The sequence below is a fragment of the Petaurus breviceps genome, unplaced genomic scaffold (genome assembly GCF_028583685.1).
Source record: "Petaurus breviceps papuanus isolate PSGF00001 unplaced genomic scaffold, PetGlider_PUasm1.0 173, whole genome shotgun sequence".
Taxonomy (NCBI): Eukaryota; Metazoa; Chordata; class Mammalia; order Diprotodontia; family Petauridae; genus Petaurus; species Petaurus breviceps.
Genome location: NW_027185759.1, coordinates 21,090,138 through 21,115,215, shown reverse-complemented (window position 1 = coordinate 21,115,215; position 25,078 = coordinate 21,090,138). Strand labels below are relative to the sequence as shown.

At 40.7% G+C, this 25,078-nt stretch overlaps 1 long non-coding RNA gene across 1 annotated transcript in view; it reads left to right on the top strand.

The window, feature by feature from the left end:
* Positions 1 to 25,078, top strand: part of LOC138157749 (uncharacterized) — a 36,866-nt gene that overhangs the window by 322 nt on the left and 11,466 nt on the right. Inside the window, exon 2 of the long non-coding RNA XR_011167446.1 lies at positions 19,497 to 19,618. This is a non-coding gene — a long non-coding RNA (uncharacterized lncRNA). The remainder of the gene's footprint in view (positions 1 to 19,496; positions 19,619 to 25,078) is intronic.

Below are 25,078 nucleotides of genomic sequence, written 5' to 3'. Positions count from 1 at the left end.
GTCTGTAGCTTATTTGTACATGATTGTTTGCATGGTTTTTGTTGTTGCTGATTTTTTTTTTGATCTTTTAATATTTTTTCCCCAATGACGTGTATAGTTGTTTGCATGTTGTCTCTCCCATTAGACTGTGAGTCCCTTGAGGGCAGGGACTTTCTTTTACAAAGGTAAAAGATCCCTAGTACACAGTACCTGGCACCTAGTAGGTGCTTCATGAACATTTATTGAATTGAAATCTGTGAACACCAAGGTCATCCTTCAATTCATCAACAAGCATTCACTATGTCTATTGGCCCTTAGAGATGGTCATTACCCTGGACAGCAATGAAGGCAGTGGTCACAATGGTTATTGATCTGGGGAAAATTCCCATGAATCTAGAGAACTGGATCAACCAGGTGAAACCAGGCACAAATGTGTGTATGCTACACACACACACACACACACACACACACACACACACACACACACACATCACATCACATGCCTGCAGAACACTGAGTACAACTCATTTAAAGACCTCTTTGCCAAATTTGCCTCTGCCACGTTGTCAGGCTTAGTACTCACCCGCTGCCACTTGATTTGGGGCCACCCCTCTATCCGATACCCTTAGTCTTTGGTCCTCCTGATCTTTGCCTGTTTCTACACCAGGCACCACCTTCTGCCTTCAGCCTTGTGAAATCTATCCCAGCTGCCAGCCTTTACTTTGTAATGTCTGGGCCCCAACCTTCACAAGAACTTGGAAACACTGGTATAATGAAAAGACCAGTGAATTTGTAGTAAACAGATCAGGGTGGACATGCATATTTGGCTACATTCATCCTGGATGACCATGGGCAAGTTACTCTACCTCCCTGGGACTGAGTTTCCCCATCTTGAAAATAAAGAAATTGGCCTAAAAGGTTTCTAAATTCTCTTCCAGATCTAAAAGATGTGATCCTTTGACCTTCTCAGGGATGTTCCACTCTCCAAATTGGAAAGATATCACCCATTGTTATGTAAGGCTGTTGGACACACCCCAAGGTCCTAGGCCCAGGCAGGAACAGAAAGAACAATACAATTAAGCAAAGATTGTCTAAGGCCCTAAGAGCTTGTGCCCCTTGTAATAGCTTAATTAGTTGTTAAAAAAAAAATACTACAGAATACTACAATAGCTTTTGTGCTTTAATTAAAATTATTTAAAATTCTCTTTTCTAATTTTGTCACATTAATGTTGGACAGTTATTTGGCAACCAAGATCTCTCAGTTCATTGTCATGATGATTCATTTTGCTCTTGTCCAGAAAATGAATTTCCCAAATGATTTTAGTTAAATATATTTAGAATGACTATTTTAAAATATAATAGAAAATGCCATAGTAAACTATGTGTTGAGTGTTCAAAGTCCTACTCATGGTATCTAATGCTAATTTCTTTCTAAAGAACTCAGAGTCCACCTAGTCTTACCAACCCTCCTAACATTCTTGAAACTTGTAACGAGCTTTCTTCTCTCTGATGCCTGGAATAGCTCAGACTGTCTTGCAATTAAATGCCAAGTGATGGACAGACTTAAGACTTTAGGATTGAGTGACCTTGCTCTTTTCAGCTTATTTTTTTTCCTGTGGATTTGCCTAAATCAGCAATTTTCAAACTTCTTGGTGTCAGGACCTTTTTACACTTTTAAAAATTGAGGACTTTTCAAAGAGCTTTTGTTTATATGGGTTATAGCTATGGATATTTACCATATTTGTTCATCTGTTTCAGTCTTGTCCAACTCTTCATGACCACAATTGAGGTTTTCTTGACAAAGATATTAGAGTGTTTGCCATTTCTTTTGCCAGCTCATTTTACAAATGAGGAAACTGAGGCAAACAGCATAAAGTGACTTGCCCAGGATCACTCAGCTAGTAAGTGTCTGAAGCCAGAGTTGAACTCGGATGAGTCTCCCTGACTTCAGGCCCAACACTCTATCCACAGTGCCACCTCACTACCCCAATTACCATATAGAAAATAAAAATGTTTTCTGTTGTTTTCCTTTCTGTAAAATGAGCTAGATAAGGAAATGGAAAACCATTCAAGTATTTTTGCCAAGAAGACCCCAAATGGGGTCATGAAGAGTCAGACAAGACTGAAACAATTCAGCAACAATACCACTGAAAGGGTCTGGGGGTCTTCCACAAGTCTTCAGGCCACACATGGAGAATTGCTGGCCTAAAGCATTTGGATGATTGGGGACTTGGAGGATGGGGAATTTAGGCAAGATGCATATAAAAAGTAAAGAGAAAATATTTTCCAATAGCTAAAAAAAATTTTCTTTGCTTTTTGGAGGGCCATGGCAATTGGGGTTATGACTTGCCCAAGGTCATGTGGCTAGTTTTTGTGTTAAGTGTCTGAGGCCGGATTTGAACTCAGGTCCTCCTGACCCCAGGGCCTGTGCTCTATTCACTGCCCCACCTAGCCACCCCCCAATACCTAAAATTTTAATTCCAATGTTGTTTCTAGCTCTTTCCTAGTGACACCTGGCATCAATCCCCTGGCTGATTGCAGGGTTCAAAGCCCACTTGAGCCAAGATGTATCTCTATTTCCCACTGATATAATAAGAAAGGTGTTTTTATACTTCATTGGATCTGTAGTGTTTTCAGTGTGTGCACTCTTCTTCCAGAAGGGTAGATGGAAACCCAAGTGTCTTATATATGCCCACTGAGTTATACATTGTATCTACCATTGGAATATAAGCCCCTTGAGGGCAAGGACTGTTTTGCTTTTTTTTTTTTTGTTCCCAGAGTTTCACAGTGTCTGGCATGTAGGAATTATTAAATACTGATTAATTGATTGACTGTGACTGAAGAACCCTGGCTCAGAAGTCAGAAGAACTGTGTTCAAATCCTGTTTCCAGTGATTATTACCTGTATGACCTTGGACAGTTAAATTAATCTCTCTAGACCTCGCTTTCCTGGACTACCCAGCCTCTGAGGGCCCTTCCATCTCTAGATCTATGACCTTATGTTCCATCATTCCTCACACACAGCCTGCTGAGGGCCTTCCTTGGGTTCTCCTAACATAAAGCAGACACAACAAAACAATGGAGCTGTTCATTTCTCATCCCATCTTGTAGGGACATGCCCTGCCCACCTTTGGGCAGTCTTACTTTCCTTGTATGTCACTTTCTACACAAAGTGAATTATTGCTAATCCACTTTCCATTTGACCCAACACTCGGCCTGGTAGGCACTTAATAATAATAAGTAGGCTTTTAATTATAATAATTATTATTATATTTTACATTATATTATGTTATTATGTCATATTAATAGTACATATTTATAATGTAATTATTATATGATATATGATAATTATATATCATATAATAATAAATTGGCACTGAATAAATGCTAGTTGACTGGCTGATTAGCTGACCCACTAGCATTTATTAAATTAAAATTTTAATTTAATAAATTAAATTAAAAGGCATTAAAAATGCCTTTTAGCATTAGGGAAAATGCTTGTGATTTAAATAAAGACATCTCTAAATGGCCATTTTTATTCTTTAGTGATACTGGCATCTTATGATTCACATCATCAGGAGAGTAGTCATGTTTTGTTTTTTGCTGGGGTTTGTTTCAGAAAACCCTTGAGGTTATTGAGACCACTCCATGATTTCCCACAGGCACTCTAGTCCTAGTCCACTCACATATTCCTGGACAAGGAAGATTTAGAGATACTTTAATTGCTTCAAGTCCCTTCAGGCTTGGGTGTCTACAGTATTTGCCATGGAGAGTAAAATGCTGAGCTGTCCAGGAAGTCTGTTTGGAAGAGACATCTCAGAAGATTCCTCCTGTCTCCACCTCAGTCTCATGAGCTACTGTAGCTTTTCAGTGGTAAGAAAATCAGGATAACTCAATGCAGTCTGTCCCATTACAGGGTCATGTGAGGTGAGCATCCTTCTTAGGGCTGCAGATACAATAGGAAGAAAGTTCCTGGATTTCTAGCCAGAAGATGCCCAAGAAAAAAGCAACAAGACATAGTAAGAAAAACAACAGACTTGGAGTAAAAAAAAACAAGAGCTGAGTTTAAAAGCTGGCTGTGCCAATCACTATCTATATGTGTGACCTCAGGAAATTCACATAATCTCTGCAAGCCTCAAGTTTCTTATCTGTAAAATGGACTTTAAAATGATAACTGCTTTTGCCAGAGTGATATGTGAATATAATGGACTATGACTGTGTTAAAAAAAATAATTAATAGAGAAGCTTTTTTAATTATTATAAAAACTGATACAAAGTAAATAGAATAAAGGAAACAATATATGAAATGACAACAGCAAAGTACATGAAAATTAGCATCAGAAAGATACGATATTGAATGCAATATTGCAGATGATAGTTACTGAATTACAAAGACTCAAATTTCTCCAGAGATATGAGAAGCCACTTGTTCCCTCCCTTCTTGCCAGAGCTGGGGCACCCAGTTGTGGAATACTACGTGTAACACTGGAGTTGGTTAAGGTATCGGTTAGCTCTGCTGAAGTGGGGTTTTTTTCCTCTTTTTAAATTCTTTGTTATAAAAAGTCCACAATGACTTGTGCAATGGGCTAGAGAGGCTCCAGGACAGCCCAGCAGTGGAGTTTGTCATGTGGTAAGAGGCAGGATTGAGGACAAGAGAGTCCCAGACATTACCTAGCTTAGTCCCTTTGTTTTCAACAGATGAAAAAAACTGAGTCTCAGAGCTGTTATGCACATATATGCTTTATAAATGCTTTTTGAACTAAATCCACTTCTTCAAGGTCAAAGTCAGGATTTAAACCCAGGTCTTCTGATATCAAAATCTGCCTTCTTTCCACTGCTCCACACTACCTGTGCAGGTGTGGACAGACCACAGTTTCACAGATGATTGACACTTCTTTACACACACACACACACACACACACACCCCACACACCGCCACCACACCTAATATTTGTCCTCTAGAAACTTTCCTATGAAGGTGTCACACACACACCCACAGACTCATCAGTCAACATGTGTGTACTGAACATCCACCAGGAATTTAGAGCTGTTGTAGGCCCTTGGGAAGAAAACTAAAGTATAACTCATGGTCCTTGCCCTAAGAGATCTAATAGTCTTGTTGATTAACACCAACAAAATGACAAAGGAATGCAATCAAATGCTAGTGTGGGTGGGGCTGATCTCAAAGATGGGGCCCAGTCTTGTGCCTTCACTGATACAGGGGCTTCCCCATTAAAGCAGCTTCTGCTGCCAATGCAACTTAGCACTTTGTCTCCAGCTTAGACCCTTGGAGCTTTCTGTGTGGTCCTTCAAGGTTAAATGACTAGCCCAGAGTCACACAGCTAATAAGCATCAGAGCTGAGTCTTGAATCCCAATCTTCCTGGCTCCAGGGACACCTCTCCATCTATCTGCTCCAATGCAGGGATTAGATTGTGACAACAATGAGACAACATGCCAGAATTCTGAGGATTCAGACAAAGTGGTGCTTGGGGTAAAATGCATATCTCTACAGATTTTCATCAATTAAAGAGAGTACAACTGTAGTGACTACATCGTGCCGCCAGGATGAGATAGATGGACAGAGGGTGGGAGCGAAGGGGAGAGCACTGAACATCGCTTCAGTTTTGTGAATATCACCCACAGCTGTTGGGCTGAACACTGAGAACCATGTTTTTGGCAAGAATATTGATGTAAAGAGTTTCAAGAGGAGGATAACTGAAACAGAGGGGCTTGAATTCATTCCGTGTAAAGATGACTGTCTACTTAAAGTCTGGAGAGAACTAGGTTCAAATCTGAAAGGGAATGTAAGTTCATCTTTTAGGTATATTGCTGAGCTAAAACAACTCAGATGTTTTCAGATGTGCCTGGCTCTCCCATGACCCCATTTGGGGTTTTCTTGACAAAGATGCTGGACTGGTTTGCCATTTCCTTCCCTGGATCATTTTACAGATGAGGAAACTGAGGCAAACAGGGTCAAGTGACTTGCCCAGGGTCACACAACTACTAAATATCTGAAGTCAGGTTTGAATTCAGGAAGAGCAGTCTTCCTAAATTGAGGCCCAGCATTCTATCCACTGCACTGCCTGAATGCCCTGCAACAATTACATTAGGAAACTATCAGCACCTATAAATTAAAAATAGGTGTGGGTGAAATTCACGTTAAAGGGAAAGGCTCCTCTCTATGTGCAGAATGCATCCAACATGATCCATATCTTCGCCTACCTTACACAACTGTCTAAAAAACAAAACAGGACTTGGGACTATCCATTCAGCCAAGATTCCAGACTGGGTTCATCATCACTGTGTAGGCAAGGAAGCTGTGGCTTAGAGAGAAATGCAGTCACTTGCCTGATATCATGAGACAGGTAGAAAGAGGCATAATCAGCATTTAGTGTTGGCCTTTCTGTGGCTGCACTCACCAACTTCATTCCTAATGTGGGCAATGGAGGGTAGGACTCTCTGGCTGGGGGATACTGTTGGCTGAAATAATCTCACAGGATTTAAGCAGCTGATGGCACAGTGAACAGAGCACTGGGCCTCGAGTCAGCAAGAACTGTGTTCAAATCCAACCTCAGACACAACCCCAATTGTGTTACCCTGGGCAAATCACTAGCCTCTGTTTCCTCAACTATAAAATGAGAATAAGAATAACACAGTGCCTGACATGTTTATATAAGTTACATAAATTAAATTATGTAAATCCTTATTTCCTTCCTCTCATGTGTAAGAAGGACCATGGCAGTCATACCACCACCTGGGTGAGGTTTTGTACTACTAACAGAGAGTGAGAACAAAGGTTAAAACTGCAAACCACTTCAGTCTGCCTCCAGGGAGTGTGTAATCCTACTTTCTGATGAACTGTCACTCATTTGCTTTCAAATCCCTTTATGATCACCAGACTTGGAAAGAGCCAAAGTGCCATACTCATAATGAGGATTAATCCACTTGATTCAGTCTTTTTTGTTGACTCAAGACCAGTTCCTGTTCCCTTTAGTGTCATTGGCCTCAGAGTCTGGAACTCGTGGGTTCAAGTCTTTCCTCTGACATATGCTGGCTGTGTGACTCTGTGATTCTCAGGGCCCCAGGCAACTCTTTCCAATGGTGTGCTGGTAAATAATTAACAACTGGTTGTCAAGAAAAGAAATTCAGATTGCATTATTACCATTTTCTTCGTCAGTCTAGAAAATCAGTGCTACAAAAATATCAAACCCTAATGTGTAGCCTTTGCCATAACCTAAGACATAAATGTTCCCACTGAAGATTCGATTGGCTTTTGGGAACCGGTTTGAGCTGGCTCCATCACACCCGGATCCAATATCATGAGTTTTCTTCGTCCCACACCTGAAGTTCCTTACACTGATTTCAGACCGAAAAATCATCCAATTGGTAATCTTCACAATATTGCTCAAGTCATAGGCTCAGCTCAATCCACAGGTGTTTCACAACTGCCTATTATTCTCCAGGAACTAGGGAGTCTGAAGGCAATGGTGAAACAGTCCCTCCCTTCAAGGAACGGATAGGGCTTTCCTGATCCTCTCACCTCTTGTGCCTCTTCCCCAAATTGCCTCGTGTTTCCTTTGCATATTGGGTTTACTTCTATGTGTGAAGGTGGGTTGATTAACTCAATAAAGTCACCCCACCCCACTTAAAGTAAATGATAAGATGTCCAGATACTTTTATGAGGCGAGAGCATGATTCAGTCAATTGATGGATCAATCATAGGCTATAGACTGAACAAAAAGAGAATCCTTGCACAGGGAAATACAGTGACAAATTGATAAATGTTTAACAACCGGCTTTAATAGATAGGAGGAAATGTCAGCTGGACTCACTTTGATTTTTAGTTTGCATTATTAACATTAAAATTGCTTTCTTTAGTCTAGACAATGAATCAATTCCTGATTTGTAGGGTCTGATGACTTCCCAAGGTACAAACGCTCACAATCTCCTCCCCTGTACCTAAGCAATAGGCCTGGCACATAACAGATGTTTAATAAATGTTAATCAACTGATTTTACTTGGGAAAACATGTACATATATAAGTAAATACAAAACATTTTTAAAACACAAAATAATGTTAACAAATGGGGTGGAGTCCTAACAACTAGGGAATTGTCAAAGATCTTGTAAGAGAGGGAGATGTTTTCTGCTCTGAGATGCCAGGGTTCCACTCTTAAAGGAATATTTCATCTAAGATACCATATCAATTGTCAATATGCTATGTTTAATTTTGAAAAACTTATTCTAATAATTAAATATACACAAGGGCCTACACCCAAAGGAACAGCATACCTGGACACAGGTGGGGCACATGGCCCAAGGGTGTCAACAAGCTTTAGGTTTCCTCCCAAAATGACCTTCCTACTAAGTCTTTCTCCACACACCCATCCATATACCCACACCTACTGACTTCTAGTCTTCTTAGCCAAAACTCTCTAAAGCAATGGTATCAAATTCAGATGGAACCATACATGAAAATTCCTGTGGGCATCATATTTACTTAGAAAACCACATATTAACATTATCTCTGCTCTATTATATTTAGGGTACCAGGCCTGAAGTCAGGAAGATTCATCTCCTTAAGTTCAAATCTGGCCTCAGACACTTACTGGCTATGTGACCCTGGGCAAGTCATTTAACCCTGTTTGCCTCAGTTTCTCATCTGTAAAATGTGTTGAAGAAGGAAATGGCAAACCACTCCAGTATCCTTGCCAAGAAAACCCCAAATGGGGTTACAAAGAGTCAGAGCTTGCTGAAGCAACCAAAAAACAGTAGCAACAACAAATTGTATTTTTATTTATTTTGTTAACTATTTCCCAATCACATTGGAGTCTGATTCCTGGTATGGCCAGGTGTTTAACTCCTCTGCTTTAGAGCACTCTAATTTAATTTTCTTTATTTTTTGTTACATTTTAAGTCCCAAACTGTCTCCCTCCGTCCCTCCCCACCTCACACTAGAGAGGGCTACCATTTGACACAAATAGAGATAGAGATGTTTGTAAAACCATACCATACCTATTTCTATTTATCAGTTCTTTCCCTGGAGGAGGTTAGCATCTTCCTTCATAGATCCTTCATAGTTGATTTGAGTATGTTTTAGAGTACTCTAAAGGTATGCCCAGGAATGTTCTGGAGCCAATTTAAATTGGTTTGAACCAATGGTTAAATTTTCAGTGTATCTGCCCTCTAGAGTCAGCAAAGGCAATAGGTCAGGGCTTGATTTACTGTTTTGCTCATTGTTAAATGTACTTGATAAAGTAATAAAATGTTAATAATGAAAATGAAACTTAGAAGTGTTCCCGGCATCAATCAATCAACAAACAAACTTATCAATATCACCAACAAATCAATAAACAATAAACATCAAGAGCCTGCTATGTGTCAGGCCCTATGCTAAGCAGGGCATACAAAAAGAGGCAAAAGACAGTCCCAGCTTTCAAGACATTCACAGTCAAATGGGGTGGATAACAAACAAATGTATACAAAGTGAGCCGTTATGCAGGACAAACAAGAAATAATCAGCAGAGGGTTTGGGAAAGACTTCTCATAAAAGATGAGATTTTACTGCATAGACTTTCCCCCTGAAAGCCAGTTGTTAAACATTTACCCACACACCCAGGTGTGCCCACGACTCCAGTGCTTGCCAAAGGAGACGTTGGGTACACCCAGACCCGACACATCTGAGGCTTCCTCTACCTTGGCCTCTCCAAATAGCCCTGAAATCTGTGCCCGCCTTGTGAAGCCCCTGCGTTGGCACTAATCACTGACTCTTGGATTTGGAAGAAACCAACTCAGTGACCCTCTAGTATTCTAGTCTAACCCTGAGCTGAAAAAGAATCTTTGAATAATAATTATAATTATAATATTATGGCATATAATGTTATACAATATGTGATATAATTATAACTAATATTTACATAGTGCTTACTATGTGTCAGGGACTGCACTAAGTGCTTTCCAATTATCTTATTTGACCCTCACAACAACCCTGGGAGATGCAAGCTGTTATTATCTCCATTGTTCAGATAAAGAAACTGAGGCAAATAGAGTTCAAAGGACCTTCCCAGGGTCATGCAGCTAGTAGATGTATGAGACTGGATTTGACCTTGGTCTTCCTGACTCCAGACTCTATCTGCTGGTGGGGGAGGAGGGGTTAAGAGGCTGTGTTTTTCTCCACTAAAATCTTCCTCTGATGATGTCTTATCATAGAACGGGTTTTCAAAGGTGATGTCAAGAGAAAGTAACTTCAGGTAGATCCAACCAAGCTACAAGGGCTTCATGTATGAGGCAAGCAACCAACCGAATACATCAGATGAAGCCCAAATGAGCTCATCTGGAAGCGGTATGTCCCCAGAGGAAGGACACTGGTTGGCCAGTGTCATTTGGTGATGGTGACTAGCAAAGAATCAGCTACTAGGGCATGGAGGGAGTTGGGGTGATCTGAGAGGGAGGGCCCACATGGAAAAAGCCGTGCATCAGTGAAGTACTCAAAGACTGGATGGGGAGGCTTCCTGGGACAATAGAAAGAATACTGACTCTGGAGGACCTGGGCCTTCAAATCCAGCCTCTGGCTTGTGCTTACTTAGTGTGCCTCAGTTTCCTCACTTGTAAAATGAACTCTAAGGTCTCTTCCTGGTCTGGATTGCTTGTCCTAAGCCTAGTTTCATTTAAAGAGGCATCAAAGCTATCATTTAAAAGAGGTAGCAGTGCCATCCAGGGAGTCAGGCACATCTGGGTTCTTACCTTGGATGGCTACTGGCTGGGTGGGACCTGCACCTCCTTAGCTGAGGCCCCATGATCCTCTCTGGGCTCCCAGACAATGTGCTTTGTAGAGCTCCTGGGATTTCCATAGTCACGTGGGGACTCTGTAAATAGGAACGTCATTTTGCTAGTCCAGAATAACTTTGTTTGTCAAATTCTAAAAATTAATGTCTTTGGTATAAATGTAATGATAGGGGTGGCTAGGTGGTTCAGTGAATAGAGAACTGGCCCTGGAGTCAGGACGATCTGAGTTCAAATCCGACCTCAGACACTTAACACAAAAACTAGCCATGTGACTTTGGGCAAGTCACTTAACCCCAATTTCCCTCCAAAAAGCAAATAAATAAATAAATGTAATGATAGCTGACATGTATTGGGCTCTTTCTGGAGGATTTTATTTGAGCATAACAATCCTTCAATCAACAGGTATTCATTAATCACCTACTGTGCGCAAGGCACTGAGGAGACTAAGACAGAGATGGAGACAGTTCCTAACAACAAAGTTATGAGGTGATCATGACACCTCCAGGTGCCATAATCCCTATTTGACTACAGAGAGAGACACTGAGGCTCAGAAAGGTTGAGTGACTTGTCTATGGCCACACAGCCCACAATTATCAGAGGCACATAACCAGATCCTCCTGATTCTAAATCTAGTGCAAGGTCTATTATGACACACTGCCTCTGACTGTAGTTATAGTATACATAGATACAAAAAACTATATATCTATGGTTTTGTTATATGTAATACATGCACCTACATATATACAGAGGGTCCCCAGTGTTTATGCTTAAACTGCCCTAAGATTTTGGGAATACCCTGTGTTGTATAGGTAGTATTGTGTAGAGAAAGTTGTATAATATAGTATACATAATTGTATTTACAATGTAAACCAAGTCCCAGAACCAGTTGGTGTGGGATTCTTCCCTTGCTGGAGGAGATCAATGCCCAGCAGCTACGTGATGGGTGGAGTAGAGTTCGTAAAAAGGGAGAAAAGAGACAGTCATTCTCTTGAGTCTCCTGATCCTCTTCTGGCTTCCATCTTGAAGACAGATGATGAGCAAGGCCAGCTCTACTTCAAGTTGCTGAAGGGAGAAAGAGACTCTGGGAAGACACTGACATGAGAGGAGCTGGCAGTGTCCATAACGTCCCTATCCCCAGCTACACTAGAGACTTTGGGGGAATGTCTTCTTTGGATGAGATCTAGGACCCTCTCTAATGGTTGATCTGAATTACCACACTCCCAATGGGGGAGCTCCTTCCATCTATATGTTCTCATATGTATGCTTTCTCTGATTTCTGTTTTGCTATCGATTCAGATAAATGAGTTTCTTTTCTGTTCGCTGTATGTGTTCGTGATGAACCTGTGTTTGCTGGGGAAGAAGTCTTTAACACAGAACTTGGGGCCCTTCTTTCCCCATTAGTGCATACAATGGGGAATACAACTTGAACATGGAAACTATATCCCCTCCTAGACTAATAATATTTAGGGGAAAAGATATAATTCTTTTCCAGTACCCTTCTCTCTGAGGAGAACAGAGTAAAGTAGCCAGTTTCTGGTCCCTCCAAGGGGAAAACCTCTGACTTTACCTCCTGAAAGGAATTAAAGTCTCCCTTGGAGAAGGGTTGGGAAGGACATGCTAGAGACAAGCCATGCTATATATGGAGGACAGCCCCACTACAATAATATATACTAGGTGTCCCAGAATTCTTAGTGGAGTTTATAGCAGCTGTAACTTCATCCCATATCCATCCTGTGGCTTTCCACTTCCATTCTTTGTCTCATACTATTCCCTCTGCCTGGAGTGACCTCCCCAACTTCTCCACTTGGTGCCACCTCCTCCATGAAGCCTTCTCTAATCTCTTAGTTGGTCATGATCTCCCCCATCCCCCAATTACCCATTACGTAGGACTTTGTACTTTACTCGTGAATGGATCATGCATGATTTTATCACCAGAGAGTTGCTTCCAACTCTACATCTTGAGTCTAACACCTCTCTATCAGGAGGTAGGTAGGATTCTTCATCATTGATTTCTCTGGAATCATAACTGATCATTGCATTGATCAGAGTTCTTAAGTCTTTCGTAATCATTTGCTTTTATAATTTGTTAGAGAATAAATTATTCCCCTTACTGTTTAATTCCCTCTGCATCAGTTCATGAAAGTCATACTTTGTTCAGTCATTCCCAATCAACGGGCACTTTCTTTCCAGCTAATTGCTACAACAATAAGTATATGGATCACTGTCATTCCTTGGTATTTGGGATTGGATTGAGCCTCTTTAGTTTATATTAATGATGTCTCAGGGGATAAGAAATACATTGAGGGTCTGAACTTCATCTCATGCCACATATACTCAATTAGAAGTTATTTGGGGATTTCAATCTGTCATTGATCTCCCTTGGAGCCTAGTAGCCCAGGATTTGGATAGATAGGCCAAAGGGTAGGAATCACGTAGTAACTTATTTTTGGCATAATTCTAAATTGGTTTCCAAAAGACCATTCTATTTTCAGATAACTGTAATTGTTAGGAAATTTTTCTCACATCATATCTAAATCTGATTCTACAAATTCCTCTGTGGCAGCATCTTGTTCTTCATCTGAGCACATAAAGAACAAGGATGGTTCACATCCTGCACAGCCCAAACAAAAGCTTGCCTCCTTATGAATCAGAGACCGAGTGGAACTTTCAAAGGTCATCTAGTTTATTCTTCCTCCACCTAAATTCCCAGGTGTTCGATAAATTTAAATTGGAAGTTTATCAAGACTGGGTTTTACACTGCCCTCAGAGATCTACTGGCATTCAATAATAAGCCACAATGATGCTAAAAAAAATTTACAAAGCTGGAAAGGCCCCAAGTACAGACCTGGTGAAGAACCAGTCATACAAAAGCGGAAAGAAGGCTGGATTTTGAGTCCAAGGACCTAGTTTGAATCCTTGTTCTCACAGCTAGTACCTATGAGACCTCAGGCAAGTCCCTTAACTTCTCAGGGCTTCAATTTACTCATCTGTAAAATGAAAGGGTTAGGTTAGATGGCCTCTGACATCCCCTGTGGCTCTAAAGTCACAGTCCTAGCTGGGAGTGTCCTGGAGCCAACTCTACTCAGCTTTCAAGAGCCAGTTGTTAACTTTTCAGTGTGAGCACTTGGAAATCAGGAAAAGTTACAAATTCGGGCTTGATTTATTGTTTTGTTAATTTTCCAAACTTAAGAGTGATGGAGAATTTATTGATAATTCAGGACAAGGTGAAAAGCATGTCATACATATATTTGTTGAGAGCCAGTTGTTAAACATTTAGCAACACACCCTTGCCTGTCACCATCCTTAAAGGGAACCCAGAGACACCATTTTATATATCAGGATAAAGGCTGTCCTTGGAGTCCAAAAGACTGGGATTTACTCTGCTTCTGACCATTCTGATCACAAACAAATGGTTCAATGTCTTCTAACCTCAAGAAACTAAGACTTATCTCTGCAGTTCTACACACACGGTGGAATCACAGAAGGACTTCTTGTTGAGTGCATCAGGCACAAAATGAAGTTTTGACCCCTTACACGTTTCTTATTCCATAACATATCACTTATGTAAGTTAAAGATGCTCAATCCGATCCAAAACACTAAACATTTCCAAAGTTCCTACTATGCTCAGGGTAATGAGGACCCAAACATAAGTCAGAAAGCAGCACATATAACCTCAAATTTGCTGTTGATATAACACAATGGCAGTGACAGTGGGAGAAAAGAAACCTATCATGGAAGAAAGTTATCACATTTATAGAGACAGAGAGAGAGATACACACATGCATATATATGTCTATATACATATACATATAACATATACTATATTAACATTAATATATAATCTATCTATTTTATTTCCCCCCCCAATCAGACATTAAGATCTTTTTAAACTTTTTTCTAAGTTTTGAGTTACAAAATCCCCCTCCCTGAGATGGCAAGCAATCAGATAGAGGTTATACATGTGCAATCAAAAGCTATCGCATTTATCTCATGTTTGTTTTATACTTTCACCTCTGTGATCTCATGCAGTCCTCACCAGCATCATAATTAAGTATAATGGGAGGAAGCAGAGGCAGAGGCTTTGCCTCAAGGCACCAATATGGAAGCAAAGCTTCTTTCTGAGGGAGATTCTCCATCCTTCATCTGGCATTGCCCAGTGTGATTGCCTCACCTCCCCTCACCTGGCTATCATCCCCAAAGGTCCTGTTACTGGAACAGCCTTCTTCCAAACAATCAATCACTCTACAAACATGTGTTATACATGCACTCTGTACCAGGCATTGTGCTGAGCACTGAAGAAAAGAAGGCAGACAAGGGAAAAGAAAAGATAATGAGGAGGAAGAGGAGGAAGAAGAAGAGGAAGAAGAAGAAGAATTCTTATTTCAGAACTAACACAGCCACACCTCTCTTGCTAGAGATCCCACTGTGGAGTTGTCCTATTCATTAAAGTCAGAAGCTGTCTGGGACTCTATATCTGACCACTGTGCCCTACCTACCTGAGCTACTGAAGCCTCCTTATAACCCTCAGTCTTCCTTCAATGTCAGGAAGAAATAGAGAGTGGCATTGTAGGAGAGGCCAGACAGCTTTATGGTCTGCCAAAGTTTACCTTCCTCTCTGGAGAACTCATTGATACCACTGCTGTGCCTTCTAGCTCCCATCACTCTCTCCTGGCTGAAAACTGAAACAGAGCAAAGCCTTGAAAAATTAAAATGGCCTGAGGACTTAGTGATTCACTGTGGAGATAACAGAGCCAGCTCTGAGAAAAATAAATTTCTTCCTTGTCCCACTTCAGACACATATGCACCCTTAAATAACCCATTCAGGTCCACAAATACTAGGGAAGGAAGGAGGAAAAGTAATGAGGGAGCAGGAAATCAGATTTAAAAGTATCAACCAAGTTGGCTTTTGACCAACCTCTGGCCTGTGTGTCAAGTTTTCTATTTTAGAATCCCAGAATTCTAGAGTCAGAAGGAACTTCAGAGGCCATTGGTCCATCCCATGACTAAGAACATACCCAGAAAAGTAGCCACTCTTTGCTTGAGACCTCACGTGAGGGGAAACCTCTTCCCAAGGTAGTCTATTCCACTCTCAGAAGCCCTAATTAGGAGAGGTTTTCCTGATTTCAAACTTGAATTTTCCTCTTTGCAGCTCCTACTCATGTCTTCTGGTTCTGGCCCCCAGGGCAAACAGGATAGATGTAACCCCTCTTCCACACTCATCTCATAACCCTTCTCCAGGCTCAGAATCTCCTGTTCCAATAGCCAGTGCTCACTTGGCATGTAATCAAGGCCCTTCTGCATAGGTTCGCCCTCCTCTAAATGCTCTCCAGACTACAGGCAGCTAGGTAGTATGGTGATGACCTGAGTTCAAATCCAGCCTCAGACCCTGGACAAGTCAGTTTGCCTCAGTCTCCTCAATTGTAAAGTGGGGATGATAGATACCAGCAACTACCTTACGGAGTTGTGAGGATTAAAGGAGATATTCTTTGTAAAAATGCTTAGTCCATATCTGGCATATGGTATACACTATATAAATGCTTATTCTCTTCCCACCCTTACCTAGGTATTACTATCTCCCTGAATTTTAGAGTGGGAAAGGACCTAGTTGACCTATTTTCCAAATCATACTAGAAAAATAATCCCCACTGCAACATCCTGATGGGGGCCATCTGGCCTTTACTCAAAGACCTCCCATGAGGGGGGAACCCAAGACCTTCCAACGCATCCATCACTCTAATTGTTGAGCTTTTCCTGACAGCCATCAGTGCTCTTAGTTCTGCCTTCTGGGGTCAAATAGGGCAAATATAACCCCTCTTTCACAGGTCAGCCCTTTAAAACATTGCCCGAAACTCCCCATAAATCAGTAGAGTCACTTTCCATCTGTAGTCACATACATTGGAGGTATCAAGGCCCCCAGTGTTTTTGGCTCCTGGTTCTGAGAAGCATATGCCAGGTAGGAAACTGAAATGCTAAAGGTCCTGCCAAGTCTCATCAAATCAGTTGTTCAAATCTTTTTAGATAAGGATCAATCAATATTTATTGAGCACATGCTACAGCACAGCTCTATTCAAGGAGCCGAGTCATGGGATAATTACTTTCATACTTAGCTGGGTCTATGAGTTCAGCCCCTGGGGTTCCTCTCAGCTTCTGAACAGGTCACAATCCATCCACGATTGCTCATATTTCCCAAAGAGGATTTGCCCAATGTCCCAGAGGTCCTACTCTGAGGCTTGAAACACTTAATGCCCATTTGGGTTGTCCATCTTTATCTCTTGGAGAATTGGCCCAGGTCAGAAATAGTGCATCAAAGCTCCCGTGCCAACCATTAGTGGGATCAGACTCACAAGTGCCCACTGCACTTCCAACCTGGACAGGATAGGTAGATCCAGTCTCAAAACAAACAGAACCAAAATGCCACTTCCTGTCTATAGCCACCATGGTCTTTGGGTCACCTGCAATCTTAATCCTTTGTCTCTCTTCCTCCTATTCCAAGGGTTCTTAACCCAGAATCTTCGAACTTTTTTAAAATATTTTTATAACTGTATTTATAATTTCTTTCCTTAAGAATTCTGTATATTTTGTAATCTATGTATTTTATTTTGTGCATCTAAAAATGTTATTCTCAGAAGGGGTCCATAGGTTTCACCACACTGCCAAAGGGGTCCACGACACAAAAAAAAGGGTTAAAAATCCTTGACCTATTCCATTGGCCCAATTTGTTGTTTGAGCACAGTCCTTGTCTGAGACATATACTACTGAACCAACTCAATGAGTTCTTCATTCAATTGCGTGCTATAATCTCAATGACATTATTCTTCATCCACTTGGTTTTTTTCATGTGTATTACTAAACCAATTTCTTTTGAGGGGACATGGACCATTGGAGAGATGCTTCCCTAGTGTTTCTGGAGGCTTGACATAATTGACAAATGAAATTCATAGAAAGAAGAAGAGATGGGAGGCTCAGCCTCTCAAATGAGACAAAGTAAAGGAATTCTGCTTTTTTTAACCCCTCACATTAAGAGTAGTGGGTAGATAGTCAGGAAAATTGGGATTTAAGTCCTCTCTTTGACAGGCACTGGCTATGTGACCCTGAGCAAATCAGTTAGCTCTCAGTGACATAGGTAACTCAAAGATAATGAGTTATAGAAAATGTGCCAACCCTCATTGGTAGAGGGAGCTCCTGCGATAAATGAAATCACAATCCATAGCCTTTATTTCTTAACACCTAACATTAAGGGTGAAATTTGTATTTAAAAAGCTTTTAAAGGAGATAAGTAGAGACCAAAGGAAATTATGGGATCAAGGAAGACTTTGGCAAGTCTCACTTTCTCCTCATCTCCTCACCATAAACTATCTGCACCCACCCATGAGTCTCCCTGTTCTATCAGGTGAGCTTTGCCTTATCTCACCAGAGTCTAGGCTTCCACACCTCTTCTTAGTGGTCTCCCCACCAATTTACCTCCAATACTTTCCAGTAAGCTTTTCTGGGTTTCACCCATCAGAATGTAAATTCCTTGAAGGCAGGGATTATCTTGCTTACTCTTGTTCGTATCCTCAGCGATGAGCATAGTGCCTGACAACTGGCAAACACTTTCTCTATGTCTTTGTCTGTATCAGTCTGTCTGTCCATCCATCAGTCTGTCTGTCTATTGTCAGACTTCTATCATAGAAGGCTGGGCTGGACTGAAGATATCTTGTTCCAAGTTCTAGAGGCTCCCGGGCTCTAAGCTTAGGACAAAGTGCCAAATACCATGAGTTCCTTTATGGGCTACCAAGCATAGCTCAGAAGTGGTTATTTGCAAAAATGAGAACTTCTTGCTACACTTTGGCCACAGCTATGAGCAATGTTCCTTTGATGTACCTTCCGTCCCAGTTTAGGGAATCACAAACCAAAACACTTGACCTCCCTCTACCTTATGGTAAAGATTCAAGAAGCTGATTCAGCTGAGCCCTTACAGCTTCAGGGCTCGAAGGGCTCCTAGAGGTCATTGAGTTTAACCCCCTCATTTTACAGAAAGGAAATTTAGACCCAGAGAGGTTTAGAGATTTGCCCAGACACACAGAGAGTAAGCAAAGAGCTGAGATCAGAGCTCAGGTCCTCTGACTCAAAATCCAGAAGTCTTTCCACTTACCACCGTGATTTTTTTTTTTTGTCCTTTTGTAGAGTTGTTGGTCCAGAGCTGAAGGATCAGAAAGTAATTAAGCAATTACAGGCAGGAATTTCTTAAGTGCCTACTGTATACCAAGCAACTGTACTGAGAATTGGAAGATATAAGTACAAAGAATTAAAAAATCCCTACTCTAAAGGAGCTTAATGAGGTCAGATAACACATACAAATCTAAATATATTCAGAATAAATACGAAATATGAGGTGAGAAGATCAAGAGATACTCATTGCAGGTGGTGGTTTCAGGTTGCCTAGTGAGGACTAACCTCGAACACTCACCAGCTGTGTGACCCTGGGCAGGTCACTTACCATATTTGCCTCAGTTTCCTCATCTGTAAAATGAGCTGGAGAAGGAAACAGCAAACCAATCCAGTATCTCTGCCAAGAAAACCCCAAATGGGGTCACAAAGGGTCAGACACGACTGAAACAATTGAACAACAACCCGGGGGGCATTACCAGGGTGATTACACATTACCAGTGGCAAACGTCCCCTGTCACTTCATAATGCCTCTGGCTTCCCCTAAACCACAGACTTTATTACCCCAGATCTCTCCTTGCAGGAAAGCTGGAAAGAGGAAGTCTATACCTGACCCACCACGTCATCCCATGCCCCAGAGGAAACAAAAGTCCAGAGATCCCGGTGAAGATGGTTCAAATTCCTGTCTGACCACATTGGGCAAAGGCAAACGGTTTTAATTTTTCCTTTTCATTTTGTGGAGAAGTCTCAGAAAAATGGTTTCCTTATCTCTTAGTGGGTATTAAAGGCACTTGCTTGGGCAGAATGCCATCAAAGATCATTTTCAAATATGAACAGGACAGTCTCACAGAACGATGCACCCAATGAGTTATGCAGTCATGGCTGCTGTGCCTGCTGAACAACATTTGCTGCCAGGAGCCCTCCCCCACACCCCATCCCTAAAGCAAATTGGTTTCATTCATTCAAATGTAGGAAAATGATATGCGACTGCCACATGGCCCATCTGGGTGTAGGCCACCTAGCACAGGGTGCTTCTGTAGCCGGGGATGTGATTGTGCTTGTGAAAGTCATCTGCTCTGGATGCCTCCTAAAAGCACAGCAGTATGGCAGAGTGCAAGTGGGTGCTGCATTTGGAATGGAAGAGCCTGGGTTCAAATCCTGCCTTTGGGACCATCAGCAAGTCATTTCACTTCAGACTTGACACCCTCATTCATAAGAAGAAGCAATTTGGCTAGATGACCCTAAGACAGTATGGTCCAGCAGATGGATTACCTCTAATGGCATATCTAGCTCTAAGGCCATGATCTAGGTAGCACAGAATAGAGTGTTGGGTCCAGAGTCAGGAAGCACTGACTTCAAATCCAGCCTCAGACACCTACTTGCTGTGTGACCGTGGGCAAGCGGCTTTGAAGATATTTGAACAAGGACATCTGCCCAAGCTTGTCTATATCTAGTATGACCTTCACCTTCTTCCCTGCCCACTTCAAGGCTCCCCCTCCTTCCGGGTTCTCCAGCAGCTCCAGCTGACATTATTCTGTCTCTCCTCTGACTTCCTGAAGCGCTCATGGTCTATAGCACAGCCTGGGGGTTGATTCAAGAGAGTCCATCCCAAGATCTTGGAGGCTGAGGTTCTAATCCTGCCCCTGCTGGGTGGACTTGGACAAGTCAATTCACCTCTAGGGGTGCAGTTTCCCCAATCTCCTAAACAGAGAGGTGAAACTTTGTTCTGAAAGGCCTCTTCTAGCACAGCAGATGCTAATTAACATCATAGGACTGTAGAGTTAGGCTGGGTTCCTCAGAAACCACTGAGTACAACCTCCTCATTTTACAGATGAGGACCCAAAGAGCTTGAGATTTGCCCGAGACACAGGTAGAAAGCATCAGATGTGGGACCTGAACCCACATCCTCAGACTCTAAAATCTGTATTCTTTCTGCTATCCCCCAGCAGGAAAGGAGCATGTTATTCTGTACAACATTCAAGTTTGAGACATTCCTTGGTGCCTTTATGTCTTCAAATCATGGGTTTCTTTTAATTTCTTAAGAGGCAAACTCATTGGCATTCTCAACTCTTCAATAATAGTCTCTGTCATCTCAGCAAGTATTGGCTAATCTAAACAAAAGGTCCTTCCTTGAAATTAATTCACAAGGCCATCCAGAACTTCACTGGGATCCAGCGGAAAAGAACAAGTTTAGAGTCCAAAACACTGGGCTGGAATCCCAGTTCTGGCAATTTCTCACTTTGTAACATAAGGCATAAATGCCTTAACCTTTCTTTTCTTTTTTTGGAGGGGGGAAGACAGGGCAATTGGGGTTAAGTGACTTACTCAAGGTCACACAGCAATAAGTGTGTCAAGGGTCTGAGGTCAGATTTGAACTCAGGTCCTCCTGACTCCAGGGCTGGTGCTCTATTCACTACATCACCTAGCTGCCCACCTTGACCTTTCTAAGCCCCTGTTTTCTTGTCAGTAAAAGAATTTTCCATGTTGATGATGATGATGATGGTGGTGGTGGTGGTGATGGTAATGGTGATAAGGGTACAGCTGAATTTGTTATAGACCTAGTCCATCTTGCATCCCATCCAAGGTTTAATTACTAACTGAGCAAAAGAACCACACTATATGATGATTTTATGAATGAGCCGGTCCCATAGCATAGACCCTAGGAGAGCTTTATCCTGTGAGTCCCCATCATACACCTCGGGGGCAGGGCAGGGGACACTTACTTCTAATCTATTTAATAATCTTCTGATTTCACTTCTGGGCATTTTTAGCCCATCCCATTAACATTCACCAGCTCTTTCTCAAGGCCTACTAAGGATTTTTATGGAACACTTGCTGGAAGTGTTGAAAGCTAATAGATCAAATAAAGCTTTCAGTTTTATTCCTTCTTTTAGTGTGGGAAGAGAACAATTAAAGAATGGAAACTGCTCTATAAATGTGGGTTATTAATAATATCATTATCATGAATTATTATTATATCAGATTTTTTAATTCCCCAAAGTTCACGGACTCAGGAAAGCCCAGAGCAGAAATCCAGAGGGAGAAGGGGCCTCACAAGGTTTCTGGCCCAACCAACCTCTGTCATTTTATAGAGGAAGAATCCAAGACTCATGGAAGATAAGTGATGTGCCCAAGGTCCCTCAAGTTTCGGGACCAGGATTTACCCCAGATTCTCTGACTCCAAGTCTGGCTCTCCCTCTCCACTACACCAGAAAGTTAAAGCCATTTCCTACCTGAGAAGCATAAACAGCCAACCAAGAAGTGCCATCCAAGTCTATTTTGATCCTGCTTCCTGGCTTATTTTTAGTCGGTGAATTGAGTTGGTGAAACAGATTGCCACTTGACAGCTGTAGCAACATAAGCCCTCGGTGTTTCTGCTCAGCAGAGAAAGGACAAGCTGCTCTGAGGACTATTCCTGGCATGTCTCCCCTCTGTTCACTAATACTTTCACCTCCTCACTCCCCCAAGCTCAAGTCTACTTTAGCATGTCACTATTCTTCCAGTGCTAGTGGCTATTTCTACTTCTTCCACTTCCTGTTGAGTGTAGTCCTGAAAATAAGGATTGGCCCCCAAGTTACAAGTCAGTTAAAACAGCATCAGATATCTGGGAGGCTGAATAGAAATTAGGTCATGTATCTTAAGGAAAACTGTATATTAGGCCAAAAAATAATGCTATTTTGGATCGCTTTTTAGCAGAAATTTGTTGCTCATATCACTCCACCTTATGTAGAAGATCACATACTGAACTTGGAGTCAGGAGAGACCCATGTTAAATCCTATGGTATTTACTGGCTATGTGACTAGGGGACACCTTACTTACTTTCAATATTGTGGAAACACAATCAGGATAACTCAGGACCTGGCAGCTTCTACATTGAGGGATCAAAGGGCTTGGAATATGATATTCCGGAGGGCAAAGGATCTGGGATTAAAACCAAGAATCACCTATGCAGCAAAACTGAGTTGATCATGTTCCAGGGAAAAATACAGTCATTCAGTGGAATAGAGGACTTTCAAGCATTCTTGATAAAAAAAAAAAAAAAGCCATAGTTGATACATTATAGATTTGCTAAAATGTATCATAAACAATGAAGTAATACTGATACTAAACATATAGGCACCAAATGACAGAGAATCCAAATTCTTAAAAGAAAAGTTAAATTAGTCACAGAGAAAATAGGCAGTAAAACTGTACTAGTAGGAAACTGCAATTTTCCCCTATCAGAATTAGATAAATCTAACCATAAAATAAGAAAGAAGTTGAGCAATGAATAGAATTTTTGAAAATTTAGATCTGATAAACATCTGGAGAAAATTGAATGGGAACAGAAAGGAGTATACCTTTTTCTCAATTGTACATAGAACCTTTGCAAAAATTGACATGAATTGGGGCATAAAAACTTCACAAACAAATGCAGAAAAGCAGAAATATTAAATGGATCCTTTTCAGACCATAAAACAATAAAAAAATTACATTCAATAAAGGATCTTGTAAACATAGATTAAAAAATAATAGGAAACCAAAGAATCTATTCCTAAAAAATGAATGGGTCAAAGACAAAATCATAAAAGCAATCAATAATTTCATTGAAGATAATGACAACAATGAGACAGCATACCGAAATTTGTGGAATGCAGCCAAAGCAGGGCTTAAAAGAAAATGTATATCTCTAAAGGCTTCTGTCAATAAAAAAGAGAAAGAGCAGAACAATGAATTGGACATGCAATTTAAAAGTTAGAAAAAGAACAAATTTAGAATCCGCAATTAAACAACAACATAGAAATCCTGAAAATCAAAGGAGAAATTAGTAAAATTAAAAGTTTAAAGATCATTAAACTTATAGTTAAAACTAGAAGTTGGTTTTATAGGGGGAGGGAAAACAGTAAAATAGATAAACTGTAGTCAATTTGACTTTTTTAAAAAGGAAAAAGAAAACTAAATTTCCAGTATCAAAAATGAAAAGAGAATGCACTACCAATAAAGATGAAATTAAATCAATTATTAGGAGTTATTTTACCCAATTATATGCCACTAAAACTGATTATCTAAGTAAAATAGATAAAAATGTATGTTTACAAAAATATAAATTGTCCTGATTAACAAAAGAACAAGTAAAATCCTCAACCCTATTTTAGACAAAGAAATTAAACAAGACATAAATGAGCTCATAAAGAAAAAGTTGCCAAGACCAGATGGATTTAGAAATTAATTCTACAAAACATTTAAAGAACAATTAATCCTAATACTATATAAACTATTTGAAAAAAAATAGGTAAAGAAGTTCTTACCAAATTTCTTCTATGACACAAAAATGTTGCTGATAGCTAAACCAGGAAGAGCAAAAACAGAAAAAGAAAACTATAAAACAATTTCCCTGATGGATACCATGCAAACATTTTAAACAAATACTAGCAAGGAGATTACAGCAATCTATTACAATGATCATATACCATGACCAGGTGGGATTTATGCCAGGAATGCAAGACTAATTTAAGAGTAGTTAAGTACTATATAAATATCATATATTCTTGGACTATAGCTACAAACAGTCCCTCTTCCCATCCTCTATATGATTCACTTTTCATGGAATCAGAGATTTAGATCTGAAAGGAATTGTAGATGCTGGCCAACACCTTCATTTTACTAATGAGAAAATGGGTCCCTGAGGGGTTAACTTGCCCCAAGATTGTAGAGATAGTGACAAAGATAGAATTTGAACCCTGGTCCTCTGACTCCAAAACATGTGTTCTTTCCACAATTGTCCTCTTGTTAGGAAGACAACAAATCTACTAAGTCTCTATTAGCTTAGTGTGAATTTGTTTAATGTAGGCCCACCCAGAAGTCTAGTTAAGAAAGAATCAAGTGAAAGGAAACCTAAAGGAATACATTTCTGAATGCTAGAATTTCAGCCACTGTGGTGCCTAGGTAGGGAAAAAAAGTGAAGAAATGTGGCCAATTTGAAATTCCTCAAAATATCCCAGACTAAGCCTATATAATACCTATGGGCAGGCCAAGCTGGAAAGTATTCACCAGTGCTCACCGTAAAGAAAGCCACATAACTTCATTGGCAAAGTCCAAACCCCTCATTTTAGAAATTAGGAAATGGAGGCCCAGAGAGGGACACAATCTGACCATGGTCACACAGCTAGGAAATGTCAGAGCCA